The sequence below is a fragment of the Pseudorca crassidens genome, chromosome 11 (genome assembly GCF_039906515.1).
Source record: "Pseudorca crassidens isolate mPseCra1 chromosome 11, mPseCra1.hap1, whole genome shotgun sequence".
In the NCBI taxonomy this organism is placed as follows: Eukaryota; Metazoa; Chordata; class Mammalia; order Artiodactyla; family Delphinidae; genus Pseudorca; species Pseudorca crassidens.
In genome coordinates this window covers 2504097-2524653 of record NC_090306.1, presented here as the reverse complement: position 1 = coordinate 2524653, position 20557 = coordinate 2504097, and the positions used below count along the sequence as shown (strand labels likewise).

The 20557-nt window shown below is 40.7% G+C and overlaps 2 long non-coding RNA genes across 2 annotated transcripts in view; one reads left to right on the top strand and one right to left on the bottom strand.

The window, feature by feature from the left end:
* LOC137233448 (uncharacterized) overlaps positions 1 to 11473 on the top strand; it is a 65866-nt gene extending 54393 nt beyond the window's left edge. Inside the window, exons 4-5 of the long non-coding RNA XR_010947413.1 lie at positions 655 to 768; positions 8377 to 11473. This is a non-coding gene — a long non-coding RNA (uncharacterized lncRNA). The remainder of the gene's footprint in view (positions 1 to 654; positions 769 to 8376) is intronic.
* Positions 6070 to 20121, bottom strand: LOC137233449 (uncharacterized). The gene is made up of 3 exons (XR_010947414.1): positions 19146 to 20121; positions 8906 to 9036; positions 6070 to 6546 (listed from the first exon to the last, which is right to left on the bottom strand). It is a non-coding gene; the product is annotated as an uncharacterized lncRNA (long non-coding RNA).
* Between the last annotated feature and the right edge of the window lie 436 nt (positions 20122 to 20557).

The window sequence follows — 20557 nt, the reverse complement described above, 5'->3', positions numbered from 1 at the left end:
AACTTCGATGCTGTGGCACCAGGGGTCTCAGCTGAGCCCGTGGAGGCTGGATAACGGTGCAGAGTTGTCCCCAATAAAACGAGGTGTGGCCTCACATCCCCAGTGACCAGCCATTTGATGCTGGTGGCCCCAGGGAGGGGTGGAACCTTGGCCAAGGCAGCTCCCTCGCCAAGGGCCCTTCAGAGGGAGCTCAGCTGTGAACCACCAACAGCCAACACTGCAGCTGCTATAACCTGCCGTGCAGCTGTGAGCCACATTCAGCGTTCAAAATCTAGGGAAAATGTTGAACTGTCATGATGTCAGACATGACAGATTTCAGACGGACAACTGTCCTAGATTTCCTCTAGGAGCTGAGATTTGGGGAGGGGAGGAGAAAGGGCCATCGCGTGACTGTCAGTTTTCCGCAGTGGAGATGGCCAGAGCCAGGCCTAGATGGCCTGATACAAGCCAGCTATGCCTGTGGCTTGACGGAAAAGTCTGTGTTTTTCTTCTCGACTGCAGAAATTAAGGAAGTAGAATAACTGGACTGCTACACCTGGAAACTTAACTCCATAGCCCAGAATCAGAGTAGGTACTCTACACGTCTTTTTGCATTGAATAGCATTTCACTGGTTTGGCGTTTCTGACTGAGGGATCCATTGGCTCTCTTTGCAGAAAGTGGGGGAATTTTTCTTGGAGTATACCTGCACCAGTATGCCCACCTTGACTTAATCGTATGGGGGTCTACAAGTCTTGTTCATAAAATGTGTCGAGCTCGAGGAAGAAAAGGTAAGAAGATGAGTTTATTAGACCTTGGCAAAACAAAACAAACAAAACGCCACAACCGAGCAAACAACCTCATCCACCTGTGGGTCCTCCGTGGCTGACACTTCACATTCCCATAGCATTTTCCTTGTATATATCACTTAGCATCTATCTTTTGTTAAAGGGCTTCTTGATTTTGTTTGTTTTTAAAGCTGTTGTTCTATCAGGTTGTAAATGCCTCGAGAGGAGGATCTCCAGACATCCTGCCTTGTTTTCTTCACAGTCAGGGATGATATTCAAGATAGTTAACACCCAGTACAGAACAGGAACCAACCAAATCAAATGGACACTGGTCTCAGCAATTTGTACAGCCATACTGGTATATACAGCTGAGTATGTTTTCTGCACATAGAAGGCTTCCAATAAACGATTGTTGGATTGAATTTCATTGGTTTGGTGTCCTGGCCCTGGCATCTAATGGCTTTCTTTCAGAATTCAGGCTACTTTTTCTTGCCAAGATATGACCATAACCATTTTTCCTCCTTGATTTAATCCTGCAAGAGTCTTTGAGTAGTTGTGAAGAACTTTGTGAGTTCTTCAAACCTGCACTGTCCAATATGGTAGACACTAGCCACATATATAAGGTTGCTAGATAAAATATAGGACACCTAGTTAAATTTGAATTTCAGATAAATAAAGAATAAATTTGTAGTGTAAATGTGTCCCATGCAATATTTGGGATATACTTAAACTACAAAATTATCTGCTGCTTATCTGAAATTAATAATTAACTGAGCATCCTATATATTTATTTGCTAAATCTGGTAACCCTACACACGTGGCTATCTAAACTTAAATTAATTGAAATGTAATAAAAAATTTAAAATTTATTTTCTCAGCCTCACTGGCCACATTTCAAGAGCTCTGTAGCCACATATGTGGCTAATGGTTCCCATCTTGAACAGCACAGATATAGAACATTTCTATCATTGCAGAAAGTTTTACTGGACACTAACTTTGCCAAGCAAACGATAGCAGGGAAGTTTTGTGTATTTTACACACAAAATATATATATATTTGGAGCCTAGAAGACCCCTTCTAACATAGCCAAGAAGCCACATTCTTCATGTTTCGGTTTGTTACTTTCACTGAATATGCAGGATATTTGTTCCAGATAAATGAGCCTGTATGAGAGAAGCAGCTCCTGCAAACCTACGTTTTTGGACGCTGTTGTCCTGCTTTTCTCCTGGGACTACCAGGAAATGTCAGCTGTCAGATCAGAGCAAATCAAAATTTAAAGAGTCCTAAATGAAAAATAAATGTGTTGTTATTTGACTTAATAGTCTCATTATTCATAGATTTTCGTAAATTGATAAGCAGATAATATTATCACCTAGAATATTTGTTTTATAACCCAAGTCTGTGATGAACCTGGTAAACACGGCATAAGTCTTCCCTCTCTTAATTAGCCTTTTGGGAGAAAACCTGTTTTGAATCACTGCCTGCAGCCCCGGGAGTCTTATAAGGAGCAAGAGTAGATTAAGCTCCGGGAGGGGCACATGCCGAGAGCTGATTTTTACATATGACTTGGTGAATCTCAAACAGAAACTGGCTAACATGCCAGATGGGACCAGCGTAAAAGTGACAAGACTACATCAATGTCAAGGGCAGGGATCTAAAGGATTTGACATATTAAACAGTTGTACACCAAAATATTATAAGAAACAAAATTAAAGACAAATGACTTAAGTTTTAAAATTTTGCTATGTGTGTGACAGAGTTGATGCCATCTGTACGTAAGAAATTCTCACAGATCAATAAGAAAAAGACAAATGCCTCCGTAGAAAAATGACCAAATAATAGGAAAGTCACAAAATAAAAAATACAAAAGGCTAATATACCTTTAGTGTCTAGAATAGTGACTGTCACATAGCGGGCACTCAGTAAATACCCACTGTCTGAATGAATGTCTACGAAAAACATTTGATTTCAGGAATAATAAAGAACTGCAAATTAAAATAACAGTGAAATAAATTGTTTTCACCGGCCAGCTTTGTAACACTGGAAAAAAAAAAAAGTACCTGGTGTTGGTAATGGTGAGGGGAAATGTACCAATTACCCACTGTGGGTGGGAGGGTAAAGTGGTATCAACTTTTCAGTGGAACAGTTGACAATATGCAAAAAGCTTTGTCTAAAACCTTTGACACAGCAATTTACAGGAAGTTATTATGAGAAAATACTTACAAATGCCCAAACCTACGTGTACAACAGTAGGGTAGGTGATATACATTTTTGATTGTTGCTTCTTGGGTCAGTCTTTTAACATACCCTAGGGCTTAGTGGTTGGTGCATAGACATGGGTTACATCCAAGTCAGGCCCCTCCTTCCACCGCATTATCCAAGTGGGAGATGGAAAAGGAGTTCTGTCTTTGTCCTTGGCATGCTGGCTGTCAGGGTGGGCTCTAGAGCTGACAGCGGCTGTGACCTCCACTGGAATGTGGCCAAAATATAGAAGTAGAAATGAGACAGACAGACAGAGGGAGAGAGAAAGAGAAAGTGTTCTGGTGAAACTTGAGTCAATAAATCCAGTCAACTTTAAGGCCAGTATACTTTCTTCCTTTCTGTGGTTTTGTGAACCAGTTAATTCTACTTTTTTGCTAAATTTAGCATGAGCTTGGACTTCCACTTCCTATCAAGATGGAGTAAAAGGGACCAAATTTACCCACCCACCAGAAACAACTAAAAATCTAGACAAAATATTTTTTTTAAATAGCCATTTTCGAGATATTGGACATCAGGCCTGATGAAATGGGGAACAAATGAGGTAAGCCCTGTGAGTGCCCAGCCTACTGCCTTGAGAGATTTTCCAGATGGTGGCATGGAAAGGTGGAATCTGGGTAGAGACTCCAAGATTCCCTGAGGTGAGGAGCTGAAGCTAGAGTCCAGAGAGACCAAGACAGCTAGAGTTTGCAAGACAGAATACCAGATAGGAGAGAGCTACACAGAGACAGAAAAATGACAACAACAAAAATCTAGAGATCTTCAGAGGGTCCCCCTCACCAGCACATGAATGTGAGGAAACTGTTCGAGGTCAGGGAAAGAGCCACCTGCAAGTATTACGCGAACAGTAACAAGAACTCATACAGGGCCTGAATAGTGCCTGTTCCCGCTAGCCAGATTGGAAATCTTATAATTCACAAGTCATTAGGCAAAGTACTCAGAAGGATTTTGCCTCAGTTGTGGGGCAAAATTGGCTCTCGACTAAATGCTGCCCTGGTCCTGCCTAACAAATTAAAAAAAAAAAAAAAAAAAAAGACTTGAAAGGATCAAATTGTTTCCAAACAACTGTGCCCCAGAACAAACTCGAGAATTGGGACTACAAAAATATCCAGCACTCAGCAAGGCAAATTCACAGTGAATGGAATCAATGAAAATTTACTGGGCTTACTGGGAAATATGACCCGTAATGAGGAAAGTAAACAAACTGACTCAGAACTGATGCAGATATTAGAATTAGCAGGCAAAGACATTAAAACAGCTATTATAACTGTTCCCTAGCTTCAGAGGCTCAAGGAAGGATTGACTACATTAAGTAGAGATGTGGAAGATATTTTTAAAAGACCCAAAATCAACTTCTAGAAATAAAAACTGTAATGTCTGAGATAATGAGTATACTGGATGGGATTAACAGCAGATTATTCACAGTGTTTTCAAAGTCCATCCATGTTGTAGCATGTGTTAGTACTTCATTCATTTTCATGCCCGAATTATATTCCATTGTATGGATATACCACAATTTATTTATCCATTCATTGGTTGATGGACATTTGAGTTGTTTCCACTTTTTGGCTATTATGAATAATGCTGCTATGAACATTCATGTACAATTTTTTGTTTGGACATATTTTATTTCTCTTGGGTATGTACTTTGGAGTGGAATTTTCCTAAGCTTTTTTATCCTCTTATCTCCATTTATCAAATATATAAATAGCATAATTCCAGCTGGATTTGCTGGAATTGCATGGTAATCCTGTGTTTAACCTTTTGAGGAAGTGCCAGACTGTTTTCCAAAGCAGCTGCACTGCTTTACATTCCTAACAACAGTGAAGTCCAGTGAATCTATTTTTTGTTGTTGTTGCTTGTGCTTTTGGTGTCATATCTAAGAAACCATAGCCTAGCTAAAGCTCACAAAGATTCACTCCTAGGTTTTCTTCTAGGTGTTTTATAGGTTTTGCCCTTACATTTGAATCTATGATTCACTTTGAGTTAATTTTTGTGTATGGTATGAAGTACGTATTCACTTTCTTTTTTTTTGTCTGTGGCTATCCAGTTGTCCCAGCACCATTTGCTGAAAAGACTATTTTTTTCCATGGAGTGGTCTTGGCATTCTTGTTGTCAACTTATCACAAATGTGAGGGATTATTTCTAGACTCTCAATTCTATTCCATTGATCTGTTTATCTGTTTATCTGTATCCCAGTACCACCTTACCTTGATTACTGTAGCTTTGTAGTATGTTTTTGAAATCAAAAAGTGTGAGTGCTTATATTAATTCTTGATTACATTAATTGCATTAATTCTTGCTTACATTAAGCTAAAATATGTCTCCTTGTAACTTCTCCCAGTCTGCCCTTTGGAGACACCCAGTTAGTTTGTCTAGAGAATACATGTGCTTATACAGCTTTGTGTTTTAAAAATCCCAAATTCTTGGACTTCCCTGGCAGCGCAGTGGTTAAGAATCCACCTGTCAATGCAGGGGACATGGGCTCGATCCCTGGTCCGGGAAGATCCGACATGCTACGGAGCGGCTGGGCCTGTGTGCCCCAACTACTGAGCCCATGTGCCACAACTACTGAAGCCCGTGCACCTAGAGCCCGTGCTCCCCAACAGGAGAGGCCACTGCAGTGAGAGGCCTGCACACCGCAACAAAGAGTAGCCCCCGCTCGCCTCAACGAGAGAAAGCCTACACACAGCAACAAAGACCCAATGCAGCCAAAAATAAATAAATAAATAAATAAATAAAATATATCCCAAATTCAGTGTAAGGAAAACTCTTGGATCGTCATCTGCAAATTTAGTTTCCTCTCTCAGGATTTCTGCCCTGGTTCCAGATTGCATATCTGGAACATGAAGAGAACGAAAGAGCACCCTTAGCACTCGCTATTTGCCCAGAAAGGTATACTTTCAGATAGGAAATTTCTTTCTCACCAGCAAATACGAGGGGGAAGACATCCGTAAGATCCAATGCCTTGGTCTAGCTGGACATTATACTTTGGATGTAAGAGAACCCACTGGTCTAGTTTAGTCACTGGCTGGGTGACCAGGGCCACACGCTTCCCTTTCTGTGTCTTTGTTTTCCCACCTGTTTTATCCCATCCCCCTCCCTTCCTCAGAGGGAGTGTGGGAAAATGAAAATAAGGGTACGACTATGTGAAAAGCTTTTAGTTTGAAAGATACTAGGAAAATACAGGATGCTATTAGAGTGGATCTGTCGTGAACAATAACCATTAAAGACCAATGAACACATTTTAAGAATTAAAACTACAGTAAAATAACCAGGTTGAGTACGTCATTGCATCACCTTTCAAACACAGACATGTAAACCCAGCTAGAAAACTGTTTAATCCTAAATTAAATGTGAGCATTAGGACTGCTGGCCTCGTTTAGATTCAGTCACTCAAATTGCCACTGCGAGTTCGGCGACTACTGTCAATTTTTAACTGTGCAGTGGACTCTTGTCAGGATTAAGCAGGTCAGACTTTATTCGACACAACATTGACTGTCCCTGGTGCCTTATTTTTACCTGAAAAAAAAAAATAAAGAAAGGCCTTTAAAAAAAAAAACTCTGGTTAATAATAAATACTAAAAGATTATAGTGTGTTAGAAACTGACAGGTATCGTAATATCTAAATGGATTTATTGACCTTTAAATGGAGCTTGGCTCTCATGTCTATTTGTCACGATTTCCTACTTATTTCCTTCCCCACTTTTTCCCCATTGTCAACTCTTGTTATTCTCAGTGATCACAGGAAAAAAAAAATGTTAGTTTGAGGGACTTAACCTGCCAGTCTGTGTTGTTTTTGTCACATTATCTCTCCTCCTTTATTGAAATATCTCTCTTCTTCCTTGTTCTTTTTTAGTTAAGGTATAATTGACATACAACATTATATCAGTTTCAGGTGTCCAACGTAGTGATTTGGTATTTGTATATATTTCAAAATGATCACGGAAATAAGTCGAGTTAACATCTCTTAACTGAACTGCTTCTAATCGGGCTCATTACAGAGCCTCTAACAGTAAGAATTAAAGGCTCTAATACAAGCTTGTACCGACAAACAGAATCTCATTAAGAAGTTCGTTTTGGTCCTCCCCCCAGCTCCTCAAGAGAACGCGCTGGTGATAATATCCAGTCTAATTGTGTATTTTCTACATGTGATTACAACGCAGCAGGACTATCGGACTGCATAAAGTTTGAAGTGTTCTTCTCATGAAGTGAACTATCATTAGTATTAGTGAAGACAGAAACCAATTTTTGGAAAGGAGGAATGAATATAAAGATGAGTTAGGGCAAATTGGATGACTGGGTGAGCCACGCTGGGATGCAGAGGTAAAGAAATTGAAGCTCTATGTCCTATATTTAGTATTTAAATAATGATAATTTAAAAGATCTTTCTTAAGGGAAGTCTGTTGATGTGCTAGGCTTGGAAGAGAAGAAGGATGTCTCTGTCATAGTGGAGTCAGCTCACATTTTTACCCTTTCTCTATTCCCCACTGCACATAACTTCCACTCATAGACCTGGGGATAGCGACAGATCTTCCACAAGCATCTTGTATCTAGTAGTGAAATATTAGTAACAACTTAAAAGTCCCAACTGAAGTAGTGTTTAAATAAGTTTTAGTTCAGCCATGTGATGAAAGATTATGCTGTCACTTAAAATAATATTGTATATTTAAAAATTAGTGATAATTTTGATGGAAATATGATTATAGTGTTAGGTTAAAAAATAAAACATGAAGTAAAAAAAAGAAAGGAAGAAACGTACATAAAAGTAAAAGCGGGGCTTCCCCGGTGGCGCAGTGGTTGAGAATCTGCCTGCCAATGCAGGGGACACCAGTTCGAGCCCTGGTCTGGGAAGATCCCACATGCCGCGGAGCAACTGGGCCCGTGAGCCACAACTACTGAGCCTGCGCGTCTGGAGCCTGTGCTCCGCGACGAGAGGCCGCGATAGTGAGAGGCCCGCGCACCGCGATGAAGAGTGGCCCCCGCCTGCCGCAACTAGAGAAAGCCCTCGCACAGAAACGAAGACCCAACACAGCAAAAATAAATAAATAAATTACTAAAAACTCCTACCCCCAACATCTTCTTAAAAAAAAATGTAAAAGCATAGAAAAATATCGGAAGGAAATATATCAAAATGTTAATGAGGTTATCTCTCTGTGGTAGAATTATGAGTGGTTTTGACACATTATTTTTTTTTTTTTGCCTATCTCTATTTTGTAAATTTTCTAAAAATAAAATGTATACTCCTGAAGAATAAAACAATGAAGGTTAGTTTTTAAAGAGTTAACAAATATAATGGTTTTCTGGCCTTTATAGAGATAAAATAATGTAATTTTTTTTTTTTTTTTGCAGTACGCGGGCCTCTCTCACTGTTGTGGCCTCTCCCGTTGTGGAGCACAGGCTCCAGACGCGCAGGCTCAGCGGCCATGGCTCATGGGCCCAGCCGCTCCGCGGCATGTGGGATCTTCCCAGACCGGGGCATGAACCCATGTCCCCTGCATCGGCAGGCGGACTCTCAACCACTGCGCCACCAGGGAAGCCCAAAATAATGTAACTTTTAAAGTATGTCTTTTGCTGTTCTGATGAGCAGAATTTATTATAGACCTAGTTTGTTGTGTGTGTGTATGAATGTGTGTGTGTGTGTGGTGGGGGGGTGGTGATCTTGGATACACAGAGTTAAATTTAACGTTTTAAATTAATCACATGGTTGACATCTGCTATGACCAGGGCCCCTTCCCAGGTATTGCAGAGGACACAGTTGTTATGAGGCACAGACCTTGTTTACAGAAGGCCTACATCAGATGTGGAAAAAAGGCTTAAACGTGGAAAAGTCAATAACAATCCCCATAGGAAGCTGACAGGTTTTTCCAGAAGTCCTTACATGATGTTCCGTTCATGTAATTTGATGACCAGAAGATGCTTCTTGAGAGGACCTGTCCACTTGAAAACATCTTAGTCAGTCTTTTTTGGGATGTTGTCTGTCTTTAGGTAATAACCGTGTGTCACAGGAATCTGCAGAGGTAAGATTTTCTTCCCATTTATTAAAAAAATTGAACCAAAGTTTATTTGGCAATAAGATAGGGGCTAAGTCTCTACAAGGGCTTTAAATTTCTCTTTGGGCAGGGTTCAGCCTTTTGGGCCCCTTCTGATGACTACCTGTGACTATTTTTTCTAACCAAGGTCTAGCCCTTACGTCCTGATTCTTGGGTAGCTGATCCAGCACTGCAATCTGTCCTGGTTTGTTACAGGCAGAGATAAGCGATAAGATTCCCCAATCCTATTCTGTCATAGCTTAATACCTCTGTTGAAGCTCGGGGATATGAGCTGCAGAGATGTATGGATGGAGAGCTGACGTCAGCCTGGCAGTTGGAAAGGTCTACTGTGACAAGCTGCTCCCAAGGTGCACTAAGCTGAGAGGCAGCACCGCCTTGTCTTTCTGTAGGGAACCCCTGCGTTCCAGACCTAGATTCCGCACGCACATCCCTAACCTGGCTCTTATTAGCATCGTGACTTGTGTTAGTGTTTAGCACTCTTATTCAAGAATTAAAATCATACTGCATATAAAATGTGAAATCAGACATGCTTCCTCTCCAGTGGTCTAGAGAGTCACACAAAAGAAATTGAGAAGTATTTTAGGAGAGGGTGAAAGTAGTGGAGGGGGAAAGAAGTAATCAGTTCAGGATTTTCCTAGAGAAATTATAAAGGAACCACCAGAAGTCCCAAAGGGAGTAGGTTGAAGTAACTTGCCACTCTGACAAAGGAAAACCAACCGATTATGAATTCAGTTCAGCGAAGGGCCCGGCTCTGCTAGTCTCATCACTACAGCCCTAGATGGCCCGGGTTCCTCTTCCTTCATCACCTGCCCCGATTGTTTCCTTGTATTGTGTATAATTTTATGAGCTTTGTGATTAAGTTGGAGAAAAATGAGACTACTATTTAAGGACTCTTAGTATTGTCTTAAAATAATGTATACTTCTGTCTACTCTAGATCATTACTCAGTGTAGAACTTGGAGCTCTTTACCTAATTCTCAGCTATTCTAAGACAGCAAATTTACAATGTCTTCAATTGGTCTAAACACATACGGACATTTGGAAGATGAAATATTATTGCTGCTGTTACTGAATTTGCTGAATACTCTTTCTAGTTACAGAGTAAATCTGACTGTGGAGATTAATTAAGCAACATATGTTCAGTAAAATCATCATCTTAAGAGTCAGAAAGTTAACACTACATATAAAATTATGAATGTTAAAGTAGCACATATAATTTTCCTTGATCATAAATGACTAATTTTGGTAGAATTATATGCCATTTTAAAAATCTGCTTTATTGCAATGTAATCTATGTACAATTAAAATTCACCCATTTAAAGTGTACTGTTCAATGAGTTTTGAATGAATACAGTCACGTAACCACAACTAAAATCAAGACAGAAAACATTTCCTTCACTCAAAATGTTCCCTCAAGGGACTTCCCTGGCGGCCCAGCAGTTAAGACTCTGTGCTTCCACTGCAGGGGGCACGGGTTCCATCCCTGGTCGGGGAGCTAAGATCCAGAATGCCCCACAGTGCAGCCAAAAAGAAAAAAAAGAAAGAAAAAAAGTTCCCTCATGCTCCTTTGCAGTCAATCCCCATCCCTCCTCCCACCCCTCCAACCCAGGAACAGATCTGTTTCTATAATTTTGCCTTTTCTAGATTGACATATAAATGAAATCTGTACTCTTTTGTGTCTGGCTTCTTTCAGCTAGCATAATGCTCTTGAGATTCATCCATATTATTGTACATATCAGTAGTTTGTTTCTTTGTATTGTTCAGTAGCATTCCATTACATGGAAATACCACAGTTTACTTACCCATTCATTACCTTTTGACAGGCATTTGGTATAGTTCCAGTTTTTGGCTATCACGAATAAAATTACTCTGAAATGTCTTTGTGTGGACATACATTTCCATTTCTCTTGGGAAATACCTAGCAGTGGATTTGTTGGATTATATGGTAAGTGTATGTTCAACTTTATTAGAAAGTCACACTATTTTCCAAACTGGCTGTACCACTATATTCCCATCAGCAACGTGTGATAGAACCAGGTGCTCTGCATCCTTGTCAACACTTGGTATTCTCTGTCTCCTTTAGTCATTCTAGTAAGTATGTGGTAATATTACACTGTGGTTTTAATTTTCACTACATCAATGACTAATTATGATGCAATACATCTGTTCATGTGCCTATTTGTCATCCATTTATCTTCTTTGGTAAAGTATCTGTTCAAATCTTTTGCACACTTTTTAAAAATTGCACTATTTATCTTAATGTTGAGTTGTAAGAGTTCCCTACATATTTTGTTTACAAATATTTTTCCAGATATTTGTTTTGCAATATTTATTCTGTGGCCTTTTCATTTTTATAACATTTCTTTTAAAAAACAAATTAAAAAAAATTTTTATGAAGTCCAGTTTAATAATTTTTTCTTTATGTGCATTTTGTGTCCAAAAATTCTTTGCCTAACCCAAGATCACAATGATTTTCTCCTACGTTTTCTTCTGGAAGTTTTACAGTTTTAACTCTTATATTTAAGTGTATGACCCAACTCAAGTAAAGTTTTATGTACTATATGAGGAAAGGACTTGCCACCCAATTGTTCCAGCATTATTTGTTGTAAAGGCTACCCTTTCTCCTTTGAATTACCTTGGCACCTTTGTCTATTTGTATTTTGGCACTCACTATTCTGATCAGCTGATCATTTGTCAATCTTTAAGTCAGGACCACACTGTTTTGATGACTGCAGCTTTACAGTGAGTCTTGAAATCAGGTAGTATAAGTCTTTCAACTTTGTTCTTTTTCAAAATTGTTTCTGCTATATCAGGTCCTTTTATTTCTATGTAAATTTAGAATCAGTCTGTCAATTTTTTTTTTTTTAGACTCCTCCATTATATACTGTCTTTTTTTTTTTTTTTGGCGGTATGCGGGCCTCTCACTGTTGTGGCCTCCGGACGCGCAGGCCCAGCGGCCATGGCTCATGGGCCCAGCCGCTCCGCGGCATGTGGGATCTTCCTGGACCGGGGCACGAACCCGTGTCCCCTGCATCAGCAGGCAGGCTCTCAACCACTGTGCCACCAGGGAAGTCCCATTATATACTGTCTTAAAGTATTACGGTGGCTGTATTTTCCTAGTCTCTTTTACACGTAGGTATTGAAAAAATCAGAGCAGTTTTCTTTTCTTTTTTGGCTGCGTTGGGTCTTAGTTGCGGCACGTGGGGTCTTTCGTTGCGGCCATGGGCTGTTTTGTGGCATGCTGGCTTCTCTCTAGTTGTGGCGCAGGCTCCAGAGCACACGGGCTCTGTAGTTTGCAGCATGCAGGCTCTCTTGTTGAGGCACATGAGCTCAGTAGTTGTGGCGTGTGGGCTTACTTGCCCCACGGCATGTGGGATCTTAGTTCCCCACCAGGGATTGAACCTGCGTCCCCTGCATTGGAAGGCAGATTCTTTACTGCTGGACCACCAGGGAAGTCCCTGTCAATTTTCATTTTTAAAAAGTCTGCTGGGATTTTGATTGAGGTTGCATTGAATCTACAGATCAATTTTGGGAGAACTGACATCTTAACACTATTGAGTGTTCTGATCGAAAACAGGATATATCTTCCCATTTATTTGTCTTTAATTTCTCTCAGTAATATTTTGTGGCTTTTAGTATATAAATCTTGTGCATAGTTTGCTAAATTTATTCCTAAGTATAGTATGTTCTTGACACTATTTTAATTAACATTAAATTTATTTATATTTTTAAAAATAAAAATTGTATATATTTTTGATGATTTGATATATATATCCATAATGAAATTATTAGTATAGTAAAGCTAATTAACATATCATCTTCTCAGATAATTACATTTTTGGATGTGATGAGTTTGCCTGAAATCTACTCTCTTAGCATATTTTCAGTGTTCAATACAGTATTATTAGGTATAGTCATCATGCCTATAATTAGATCTCTGGACTTAATCATCCTACATAACTGCAGTTTTGTACCCTTTGACCAACATCTCCTTGTTTCCCCCACTGCCACTGCCCCCCCATTCTTATTCTTTGCTTCTATGAATTCAATCATTTTTTTTCCCCCAGATTCCATATGTAAGTGAGATCATATAGTATTTGTCTTTCTCTATGTGGCTTATTTCACTTAGCATAATGTTTTCAAGGTTCATCCATGTTGCCACAAATGGCAGGATTTTCTTTTACCTCATGGCTGAATAATATTCCATTTTGTACATATACCTCATCTTCTTTATCCATTCATCCATTGATGGACACTTAGGTTGCTTCCATGTCTTGGCTACTGTAAATAATGCTACTACGAACATGGGAGTGCACATATCTTTCCGAGTTAGTGTTTTCATTTCCTTCAAATAAATACCCAGAGGTAGAACTGCTGGATCATATAGTAGTTCTATTTTTACTTTCTTGAGGAACCTCCATGCTGTTTTCCGTAGTGGCTGCACTAAGTGACGTTCCCACCAACAATGCACAAGGGTCCCCTTTTCTCCACATCCTTGCCAACACTTATTTCTTGTCTTTTTGGTGACAGTCATTCTAACTGGTGTGAGGTGTTACCTCACTGAGGTTTTGACTTGCATTTCCTTGATGATTAGTGGCACAGCACTTTTTCATATACCTGTTGGCCATTTAGATGTCTTCTTCTGAAAAATATCTATTCAGGTCCTTTGCTCATTCTTAAATCAGGTTATTTGTTTTTTTGCTGTCGAGTTGTATGAGTTCCTTACATATTTTAGATATTAATCCCTTATCAGCTCTATGGTTTGCAAAAATTTTCTCCCATTCTGTAGGTTGCCTTTTCATTTTTTTGATTATTTTCTTTGCATTGCGGAAGCTTCTTAGTTTGATGTAGCCCCACTTGTTTATTTTTGCTTTCGTTGCTTGTGCTTTTGGTGTCATACCCAGGAAATCACTAGTTTCATTTAGTTGTTTGTATTTTCTTGTCTTTCACTGAATTTAAGAGGATTATTCTCAATTTTGGGTCGAACCGTTCATAGATCTCCGTTACTTTGGGATCAGTCATTGGAGCTCTATTATTTTCCTGTGGTGCTAGCATGTTTACTTGATTATTTGTGATCCTTGTGGCCTCGTGTTGATGTATATACACCTGAAGAAGCAGGCACCTCTTCTAGTCTTTACAGACTGATTTCGACAGGGAAAGCCCTTCACCAGGCAGCCCATCCAGGGATTCTGGATTGCACATCTGTTGGTTATCTCCAGGCTTGCTCTGGAGCCCTTCAGCAAGCAAGTCTGGTGCCTGGGTCAACAGGTGGGCAGGCCTAGTGCCTCAGTCCATCATGGGGTGGGCCTGAAGCCTAAGTCCACTGGGTTGAGCTTGGCACTTGGATCTGTGGGGCGGGTCTGGTACCTAAGGCTGTGGTGGTAGGCTGAAGACCTGAGTCCACAGAGGCAGGCCTGGTATCTAGGACTGTAATATTAGGCATCAAGCCTGGCCCCATGGGGGCTGGCCCAGTGCTGAGGTCTGCTGGGGCAGGCCGGGGCTCTGGTTCTGCTGGAGCTTGGGGCCACAGGGGTCGGTCTGGCATTGGGGTAGGCCTGGTCCTGGGGCTTTAGTAAGCTCAAGTGTTCATTTCATTCTCTTTCTCCCACTGGGAGGGTGTCTCTCTTCACACTGGGCTGCCTGGGGTTGGGGAAGGGGTGACAGAGATAATGTGAAACTGTCTTTCCTTCCCTCCTCAATGCATCTTTTCTTACTTCTTGCTCCACCCAGGTGCTCTAATCCCCACCTGGAATCCTTAGCTCTTGTGAAGGTATTTTTGCATGTGGATATTCGTTCAAATTGATGTTTCTGTGAGGGGACAGTCACTGGAAACTTGCTGAAGTCTGAAAGCCAAGCGATATATTTAAAAATTTTTAATTTTAGATTGTCCATTGCTTGTATGTAGAAATGCAGTTGATTTTTGTATATTGACCTTGTGTCCAGTGTCCTTGTTAAATCACTTCCTAGTTCTAGCAGTGCTATTTTTTTTTTGGCTATCTGTGAATAAAGGCACTTTTACTTCTTTCTTCATAGTCTGCATGCCTCTCATCTTTTATCCTCTCTTGTTACATTGAGCAGGACAGCCAGTACCATGTTATATAAAGTAGTGGGAGTGAATAGTCTTACCTTGTCTGCCATCTTAGAGAGAAAGCATTTGTTCTTCCACCATTTAGCATGATGTTAGCTCTAGGTTTTTTGTAGATGAACTTTATCACATTGAAAAAGTTCCCTTTTATTTATAGTCAGTGGAAGGATTTTTTAAATAATGAATAATTGTTGAGTTTTGTCAAGTGATCTTTATGCATCTATTGAGATGATCATATGATTTTTTTGTTTGTTTGCTGATACGGCCAATCACACTGATTATTTTTGTATTAATATTATGTTTATTATTATATCTTGAGATAAACCCAACTTGAACATGATATATTATCCTTTTTAAAAAAATATCACTGGTTTTTATTTACTAAAATTTTGTTCAGGATGTTTGTATCATGTTCATGAGAGATATTAAACTGTAATTTTTTCTTTTTTTTTTTTTTGGCGGTACGCAGGCCTCTCACTGTTGTGGCCTCTCCCGTTGCGGAGCACAGGCTGAGTGGCCATGGCTCACGGGCCCAGCCGCTCTGCGGCATACGGGATCTTCCCGGACCGGGGCACGAACCCGCGCCCCCTGCATTGGCAGGCGGACTCTCAACCACTGCGTCACCAGGGAAGCCCTTTTTCTGCCTTCTTTTGATTTAAGTATCTTTTAATGATTCAATTTTATCTCTACTATTGGCTTATTAATTATAACTTTGTTTTATAATTTTAGTGATTTAGTGTTTACTGTATATATTTTTAACTTATTATAATTTACCCTTAAATAATATTATGCCATTTCACATATAGTGTTAAGAACTTTATAATAATATTCTTCCATTACCCCATCTGTCTTTTGTGCTGTAACTGTTATCCATTTTCTTTTATATATAAAAGTAACTTATAAATTTATAAAGGTAAATTATATACAATACGTTATTATTATATTTTCTTTAAATTGATATTTATCTTTTAATGTGATTTAAAAGAATGCTTTTCTATTTCCCAACAAATTTATTTTTTCCAGTGTTTCTCATTCCCTATTGAAATCCTAATTTACTAATCCATCTACTAACATTTTCTTTTCCTAAAGAACTTAAAAAACGACTTTTATTGTAGTGCAGGTCTGCTTGCAATGAATTCTTTCACCAAAAACACACCCAGGTTGGGTGGGGTGGTGGTGGTGAAACGCTCCAGCAGGTGTGTTTTGTAACAGCTTCCTAGGTAATGCTGATCACTCTCTTCTTGTGAGAACTTGTTACGGCCTGGAAGATGGTATGGATTCCCATATCATTTTGGTGGGTATTGCCCAGGCTTTTTCTCTGTGCATTTAAATACATATAGAAACATAATGTAAAAATATAACATATGATCTAATACCTATTATTCTGCAACTTGAGTTTTTTTACTATTTTTATGTGACCACATATATATTTACTTCCTGCTCTTCTACTGCTGCGTGGTGTTGTCAAAATTAAGTATACCATAGTTTATTTTCTTATCAACATACATGCAGATTGTTTCACTTTTTGGTTACAAAGCTGTAGTGGACCTTCTCATTTTTCGTGCACATGCGCAAGTATTTCTCTCAGGTAGGTACCAGAAAGGGAGACTGCTGGATCAATGGCTATGCACATTGTACATTTTAACTAAGAAACTGCCCTCAGAAAAGGTGGTACTAATTTATGTTATCATTAATAGCACGAGCTTCTCCACACCCTTGCCAACACTTGATATTATAAACCCTTAAAAATTTTGCTAATTTTTTTGAAGAAAAAATATATATCTTATTTTAGCTTGCACTTCTCTAGTTACTGGATTCCAGAATTTTTTCAGTCATTTGCATTTCCCACTGTCTCAATTGTCTTTTCCTGTCTTCTCCCCCCTTTTCTATACAGGTGTCTTTTTCTCTGTGGTTTAAGGTGTTATCTATGTATTTTGGTTATTAGCCTTTTGTTATATAGGTTCTAAGTTTTTCTGCCAGCTCATCATTTGTGCTTTATTGACCAGAATTGTCAACTTTGATAATAGTCAAATGTTTTTCTTTATGACTCTTGGATTGTTCTTTGAAGTCCTTTCCTATCCCATGTTCCCCTATATTTTAAAAATTCTTACAGCTCTTTTAAAAAAAAATAGCTCTTTAAACTGTGTGGATATTAATTTTGTAAATGGTGTGAGGTAGACATCTAACCTAATTTGTTTTTCAAACTAATAACTAATTGATCAAGCACTGTTTATTAATCTTTACCCCACTGTCTTGAAACGCCGCCTTTATTGTTTATGGGATGCTCATACACACATAGAACTCTAAATACACATGTTTCCGTATTCTCTCCATTATCTATGCTTATCTCAATACCATACAGATTTAATCCTATGGTTTTCCAATTTGCTTTGGTATAGGGCAAGTCTCATCCCCCTTTATTTCATTTATAATTAAAAAAGGTTTAAAAATCTATTCTTCATTGTTTAACTGTCTGATTCTCCCTTCTTCCTTGAGTTGCAAATAACAAGGAGGTAAAATAAGAAGTATCATAGACAAGACAAAAGAGCATGAGAAATGAGGGAAAAGAGACAAAAAAGGAGGAATTCTCTTAAGATGGTATTGTTTTTCTCTACACTTCAAGGTGCTACCCTATAAATTATGCCACATACAAAATAAAATAGATTTTGTGTATTCATCCACTGTCTAAATCAAAGGTATCTCTGGCTTTCATTGCTGGCCAGTTACCAATGGCAGGGACCATGTAAACATAAAATGTGAATGGATGGGAACTAGAAAGAAATATGAATCAACGTGATAAAATGAATAAGGACTAAAGTGAATTAAGAACATGGTGAGAGAGAATAAAATACTTGTATTCTTAGTATGGACCTACCCACCAGGAAGTCAAATCTCTGAGCTTAGTGCATCCATGGTGTCCTGGGTTCTTTCTCCTACCTCTTGATGTCTTATATGGGTTACAGAGAGGTCAATTCTTTACTTGATAATTGAAGTGACAGAGAAAGGAAAAGAACTATTAGGGATATAATAGTAATGAGTAATAGAAAATACCATGCTAACTGCAAGTGGGTAAGTGTTGAAAAGGGAGCTGAACAAATAAGTGTCCATAGTAAAATATTCACATAAACAGTTTAAGCTTTAAATCTAACATTGTACCTGTTTTCCTGGTGAAGCTAACATAACCCAAGTAGGAAAAGCTGTCACATGGGCAAGCCTAGTGTTAAGTCAACAGTTAATTCAATTATTTACAATGAATTTAGTTGTTCCCTGCTGAAATAACATGTCAATAGGGCATGGTGGTTGTCATGGGACTTGTGTCCAATGCAGTGTGGCCAAAGGTTCATGGCCCAGTAAGCAGGGCCAGGTAGTAATAAAGGCTTTTAATGACCATTCACACAGAAATACTCTCATTTTTTTTATGGTGGCAAAACACGAACATTGTGATTTACTGATCTCCCTTTAACTCATCAATTTATAATTAGTTGTCTCATGTTTTAAAGTAGACTGCTTTTCCTAGTAAAGCAACAATTGCGCAAGTTCTGAGAAGCTGCCTCAAGAAGTACCATACAAATGTATTTTAAAGTCATTTCTCCCCTTGCTTTGCACCGAGTTTACGGTTGAGACAAACCACTTAATACATATACCATAATGATATTTGCCGTTACCATAGCAAACGAGTGAAGGGGATATTCTTTAAAACAATGGAACTCTACTATTTGAAGACTCTAGTGGCCCCTACTAAACTCGCATTTTAAAATGTTCATAATCTTCCACCTTCATAAAACCTGACAGCCATCGGTTTTAAAGCAAACTGTTTTTGTATACCTCAAAGGGTAGCTTTTGATAAACAAAAAATTGAGAAGTAGTGTAACTATTCTACGTATCAGATGAAGTGCTATGAATTGCAGAGACAAACTTCTCCAAGTGGAGCTCATGCAGCCCGTTTGGGCATTTGCTAGGAAACTAAGCGCTAAAGAATCTTACGTCCGCCTGCTTCCAACCGCTGTCCTCCCTGTGCGGCCGCACGGGCCGTGCGCTCCCGAGCGGGTGCCCAGCGGGCTCGGGGGCCCGAGACTGAGCGGAGCGCGCGCGCTCGGCGCGGTTGCGCACGTTTCAGCACTTCCCGCTCCTATCTTTGGGCTAGACTTTCAACCGCCATCTGGGTTTGGCTTCCTCCTCCGTCGGGCGCCCCCTGGTGCTCATCACCTGCACCATCTTGAGTGGCTGCGAGGAGCAAAGGTCCCGGGAGCCCAAGGATGCTTTCGAGAAAGCCGCACGTCCAAAGCCGGGGTGTCAATCACACGGGTACATGCAGGCACCTCTAGAGGAAGCTGGATGCTGTTTTACTAAGCACCAAGCAAACAGGCGGACATTAAGTTTCATCCGAGTCAACTCGGCCCTCAAGTTTGTGGTAAAAGACGCAAAGATACGTTAGACCCCGTCTCTTCTTGAATCCGCCCCCTCCCGCGCGTGCTGCGCGCTTTTTCCGGGCGGAGTTCGCTGTGACCCTTGACTGCAGTGGGGCGGCCCGTTTCTTGAGAGCCAGAATATCTGTCCTGGGCTGGAGCCGAGGATGCGGCCTTAAGTGCCATGGAAGGGAGGTTCCCTAACCTATCCAATCAATGTTATGCACAAAGTCTGTCGCCCCAGGAAAGGGGTCCAGCTCCCCCGGCTCTCTGCCCACGCCCCGGCACCAACGCCACTCCACATTAAACAGGAACAGCAGCTCTTTTTCCATCCATGGCAACCCCAAGAGCTCGCTCTCGCCTCGGCACAGCATGGTGGGAGCCTCTCCCCTTGTCCTGCCTCCCTCTCCTTTTCTTCTCCCTTCCTTCCTAACACAATTAATGCCTAAGTCATGATTTTCCTAGCTAGCGCCCACTGAAGGATGGGGCTTAGCGACTCACGGTGACGCTCCCATCCGCCTTCCAGAGGGGAGGTTTCAGAGAGAACTACAGCTCCCGTCAGGCATCAGCCTAAGCCATCGCAGGGCATCACGGGAGTTGTAGGCGCCTTCCTCCTCTGTCCCATTCATTCCTCAAGGCGCCAACTACAAGTCCCAGTGAGTCTCGGGGCGGGCACGCCTGCGCGAGAGCCCCGCGAGCGGGGTGGGGGGTGGGGTGCCCTGTGCAGCGGGGGGCGGGGCTCGAGCGGGCTGTGTGGAGGCTTCAGACTCCCGGCGCCATTTAGCGCCGAGTTTCGCCCGCGGACGCCGCGTTTCTGTCGCGGCGTCTCTGCACCCGTCTTCGTGACAGGAGGTGCCCAACCGGGTGACTGCCCTTCTTCTCCCGGCCCTCCTCGGCCCGGAGGAGCAGTAGGCTCGGGCCCTCCCACGCCAGCCCTCCCTCCGTCAGCCCCCGGCCCCGGCCCAGAGAGGACGGGGTCCGCCCGGCCCG